The sequence below is a fragment of the Pan troglodytes genome, chromosome X (assembly GCF_028858775.2).
Source record: "Pan troglodytes isolate AG18354 chromosome X, NHGRI_mPanTro3-v2.0_pri, whole genome shotgun sequence".
Taxonomy (NCBI): domain Eukaryota; kingdom Metazoa; phylum Chordata; class Mammalia; order Primates; family Hominidae; genus Pan; species Pan troglodytes.
This window is the reverse complement of record NC_072421.2, coordinates 153,787,972-153,793,722: the sequence shown is the minus strand read 5'-3', so window position 1 is coordinate 153,793,722 and position 5,751 is coordinate 153,787,972.

Sequence of the window (5,751 nt, the reverse complement as noted above, 5' to 3'; positions counted from 1 at the left end):
ATGTGCTAGGAATTGTTTGAAATATAAAGAAGAATAAGATTTCGTTTTCACCATCTCAGAGATTCCAGATAGTGGTGGACACAGAAACCCGTGAAAATAACTGCAGGATGAAATAGATGAAATTATAGAAGCCCTATGTACCATGGAAAAATGGACATGGACATGGAAATTTTATTTCATATGCATACTCGTTAAAGAAAGAAGAAGCCTAAAAAAAGTTAGCTACCTTTGGTTTTTATTACTTATGTCTTACACTCAAGTGAACTTTTTTCTGTCTAATCTAATATCATTCAAATCCTGAGTCCTTTTAATTAAGTTATCCTAAAATGAATTTTCATGAACACAGAATTTGTGCTATTACTCTATCTGCACCTCATGGATATTACCACATTTTAGATTTTATGTTTTAAAACACAAAACAATATAAAACCTAAAGTTTTAACATAAAATGTCTTTGGATCTTCAACTAAAATACTAAAGATATAAAAAACTTTATTCTCCTCAAGATAAAACTAGATTTAAAATTGTCAATGAAATAGTTGATTGATCATTTATATTTCTATAAATATATGGAAAATAATCTATTTTTTAATTGTAAGACATTACAATTTTAGATTGTATTTGCATTTAGGAAAATTTCACATAATCTTTACCAGATCCATGCTTACTCTGATAAAAATTTGTTTTTTCAATAGTTGATTCTTCAAAATATCTTGACTAATCCTTCTCCCTCTACAAACAATATTATTATTTGCCAATATTCAAAAGTCTGAATAAACGACCTTATCCCTGGGAATATCTTGCCAAAAAACTATTACCTGCAGCTACAAAGTCCAGAATGTCAACTTCTTCAGAACAAACAGTTCAGCTTCTCCCATAAAAAATGCAAGGGAAACAAAAAAAAGAGGATTGAGGAAATCTAAAAGAGATATAATAGCCCATATCAACCAAACACAATACGTAACCCTTATTAGCATTCTAATTCAAACCGATCAACTAAACAAAAAGTTTTTAGACAATTGAAGATATTTAAATATTGCCTGGATAAACCGATGCTATTAATGGATTATTTAGGTGTGATAATGGTATTGTGGTTACATTGATGGGAATCTTCTTTTTTATAAATGGGGTCTTGCTATGTTGCTCAGGGTGGTCTTGAACTCCTGGCCTAAAGTGATCCTCCAACCTCTGCCTCCCAAAGAGCTGGGATTACAGGGAGGAGCCACTGCACCCAGTCTCATTGATGGAATTATTATCTTTTAGAGAAATATTCAAAAATACAATACAATGATAGACTATCTGGGATTTGATTCAAAATAATTCAGTGGGGAGGGGACTGTCAGCAGATAAAGAAGACACAAGGTTGGCCCAGAGGAGAAGTACATACAGGTTAATTATACTAATCTCTTTATAAACATTGTTTGAAATATGACATAATGTATCCTATACAACTGATACCTTGAGTAACACAATAATAGTCCCCTTAATTTTAGGAACTACTGGTCATAAATATGCCCTTACATATAGACATCTCCTCTATACATAGCAAAATCACATTATTTGACAAAAAGGAAATCTCTTAGGCTACGTTTAATCTTATTGTTCTCTTTGCCTGGATTTGGGAATAGAAACTGCTTCACTGGCTAAGTAAATCATAACTGTCCCAAAATATTCTTAATTACTGATTTCAATAAACATATCCCTTTGTTCTAAGAAGAATTAAGAAAATGAAGTTTATGTTCAGGTAAACCTGACAATGTTAAGGTAGTTGAGTAACAGGGAAGTAATGATTGACTGAATTTCATACTGGATTCTCAAATCCTTTTTCTTTTTCTACTCTAATGTTTCCTTTGGATGGGGCGAATTCTAGTATTGTTAGCGATCACCTATGTAACTTTTTTGCAGGTGGTGTATATGGAATCAATGAATGCTTAAAACCAATTAAAAATAATTTCAGTGATTACATGAAAACACAGCTAGAAAAACTAAAGTATTTTTGTAGAGATTACGAGAAGGTTACATTAACAATCAGAATAAGGTTACTATTTAGACTGTAATCAGGTGTCAATGTGGAAAGAAATTTCTGAGCGTTTTTCCGGAAGGCTGGGGAGGAATGAGAATCATGACTCTCCACACTTCCAACAAAACGTGGTGAAGCACTGGTGCAAACTCTCAGAAGCCACCATTTGCTAAATCTCCCCGCCAGCCTTGTCAGTCCTTACCGCCGTTGGATTCCATTATTTTTCTCGTGGTTTCTGCTGTTTCTCTCAATTGTCTAACGACCGTTATTAAGTAAAAATGAATGAAACGGGGCCGTGTGATCTAGGCAGCCTGGAGATGAGATTTTGGAATCATAAGCTACCTTCCAATGTATAAACAGACTTTATTCATTCTGGATACTCAATGTACACAGAATCGGCACTGTAGGATGTGACTGCCCTGCCAGAAGGCATCTGCTCGGGACTTGCTGGCAACCGACAGTCCCCTCTGCTTGCGACCCTCGGCCGGCCGCCGGGGACCCCTAGTCCACCGGTTCCCGGACGTTCTCTCTACTCTCCAGCGGCCACCGCCTCCACTCCCACCCCGATAGTCCCGAGCCTGCCGGCCCGAGGGTTCGCAGAGGGCCAGTCGTTGCGACAGCCCCGCGTCCCGGCCCCCTCGTCTCTTGGACCTTCCCCCCAGGCCAGCGCAGCCCAGCGTCCCGGGCAAGGTTCACGCTACCAGGATCCAGTGCGGGGCGACGAAGTGGAGAGCTGCAGCGAGACTCCGAAGAGAGATTCCGGCTTCGCGGGGCGGCGCGGAGCCCGGAGCTGCCCACCTCCGCCGCCTTGGGAAGGCGGCTGGGATTAGAAGGTGGCTTCGGGCCCGCAGGGAGTCCGGGGGAGGGATTCCCGGTACCGCCGGCACCGACGTTGAGGGGTGCCTGGGTTCTTGGGGACCACGAGAGGAAAAAGAACGAAAATCACACCAGGGAGGAAGGACGCGCGGAACGCCCCCCTGTGAAGCAGGGTGCTCTGGTCAGGCGTGGGCCGGAGCGCGGTCTGGGGGAGTCTGGCGGCGCCGTTGCCCGCACTCGGCAGAGGCTGGCAAGAAACGCACAGCCCAGGGCGTGGGGCGGGGAACGGACCGCGCGACAAGAACACGCACAGCCCAGGGCGTGGGGCGGGGAACTGACCGCGCGACAAGAACACGCACAGCCCAGGGCGTGGGGCGGGGAACGGACCGCGCGACAAGAAAACGCACAGCCCAGGGCGTGGGGCGGGGAACTGACCGCGCGACAAGAACACGCACAGCCCAGGGCGTGGGGCGGGGAACGGACCGCGCGACAAGAAAACGCACAGCCCAGGGCGTGGGGCGGGGAACTGACCGCGCGAGTCTTTCGGCGCGTCTGGGTCTCGGGGAGAGAAAAGCGCTTCCTGGCACCGGGGGCGGTGGCACAGAGGCCAGGAGGAAGAAATCCGGGCCCTGGCCCAGGTCAGGCTTCCACCCCTGCGACCCGCAAGAGGCCCAGGCAGGAAAGGTGGCGCGCGCGAGTGGAGTTAGTGGTTCAGAAAGCAAACCTGGCCAGGTGCTACTGCCTGAGGGTCGTCGGGCGAGTTTCTTCATTTCCCCGAGTTCCTTATTTCTAGTCTGGAAAACGGAGAATTCCATAGTGTCTTCTTCAGGGAGTGCTGGGAGTGCTGAAGGAGGATCCGGTGCCTGGCAGACCAGGAGCAGGGGGGAAACAGTTGGCCGATACTGTTACTATTATCAGCGTTATTAGCGGGCAGGACAGTGTGTGTGTGGGGGGGTCGGGGGTAAGGGGCCTCCCCGCGCCTCCCAGCCCTTCGCGCTCGGCTCCAGCTCTTTGGCTTCCTTCCCTGGGCAGCTCTAGGCTTAGCTCTCAGCCATTTCTCAAGAAGACGATCCCGAGGGTCGAAGACCACCCTTGACCCTTGACCATGGACTCTTCGTGTAACTTGGAAGAGCCGTGATTTTAAAACCCAGCCTCAGGGTTACGGAAGCCCGAGATCTGGGAGGCGTCCGGGACCTCCCTCCCAGAACCGCAGGGACCCGGCCTGGGATCCAGAGTGTGGCCTCTCGCTCTGTGCAGTCAGGAAGGCGGCCAGGTCTGGTCACCGCGCCAAGCACTACGCACCTCTGGGACGCGTCGTTGCGGGGGGGTGGGGGGGCTGGGGCGCCTCCACGACGCCTGGTCTGCCCGGCAAGTGCTTGGTGTCGTTGGTGGGTTCGTAGCTGCGACAGGTAAACGTCCGTTCCGCGAGCCGGGCAAGGCAACCCCTGCGGGTCGCACCCGAAGGCCGGACCTCTCCAAGCCGCCTGGGTGCTTCCAAACAGGTGGACCCGAAGCTCCTGTTTGATCGGAGAATAACGTTTAATTTACTCCGCCACTGAATTGATGGTTTAAATATTCATCTTTGGATATGGTTTAACATTAGGCAAAAATTAGGAGCTTGGAGGCAGTTCCGGGAAGGGGTCTGACCCTCAGTCACCCATGTTTGTAGCTGTGTTGGTCTGCCCTCGGGCAAGAGAAGGAAGATAATTGGGAGGGTGCCAAGAAAGCCTAGAGAAAGTCCCTTCTGGGTTCAGCGGCCGGCTGTAGCCGCTCTCCCAGGACGTTTGTTGACAATAAATGAAGGAAGGTCGGCCTGGAGACGTTTTCGCACAACGGACAGAGGGGAGTTGGAACGTAAACCAGCGAGAACCTGGCATGAAATAGGACCCCTCTATTCTCAGTTTGTTTCCAAACTCTTAGACTGCCCCAGCCCTGCCGGATTTGCTAAAAGTGGTCTATTTTGGACGCTGGTGGTGCTATGGGGCTGACGGCTACCCATGCAAAGAAGAGGGAAGAATTGGAAGCTGGGGTCTGGGCAGCTACCAAAGGTGGGGCTTGGGAACTTTTCAGAACGTCCTGAGAACCGCAGGAGCCAAGAGGAAATCTCCCGTAGGGGATCTCAGGTAGGGCATGCCAAGAAATTCCAAGAGACGGGATGGAGAAGAGAAGCTGGAGAAAAATCGGCCAATTAGACTACTGTAAAAATGTGTGTCTCCATGTTTGTCCTCCCTCCTGAAATAAGAAATTCATAGCTGGGGGTGGGGAGTAGATGGGGGCTGGGGGAAAAACTTTCTCACATTCACAGAGCAGCTTCCCTCAAAGCGGCACGGAATCGGGAACCCCACTCAGGACAGGGGAAAACGGCCAAGTTCCTAGAAATTTGTTTTCTTTGTGGGGAGCAATTCATGATGGGCGTTCTTGTCTGGTTTCCCCCCACTCCGTCCCCTGACGCCGAGTAACACTTAAACCTTTCTAGTTGCAAAGTCTTTTCAGAGTTTTTTTTTTTTTTTTAAGAAATAAGTTTTGAAAATTCTAGTGCTTAAAAAATATATATATATATTTATAGCCTTTTATTTTCCCTGAGTACATGTTGGCCACTACATTCCAAATTGATCTCAAATGGTTTTCCAGCTTGTTGGGGGGTGATGAAAAATAAATGGAGAATATATTTACATGCCCTCCTATTCTTTTCTTTTAGAAGTCTCATAAATAGTAAATTTCCTATTTTAAAAGCCAGGACATTTTCAACCTCAAATATTTGGAATTTTTAAAGGCCATATTAAAATGGATTACTTCTGCTATCTATAATAAATATGAATTGTGAAAATAAATTGTTTGAGGGAAAATAATGTAGGTTTTAAAAAGTTCCATTTAGAAAGGGAAGAATGAGACGTAATAGAAAATAAACGATGTAG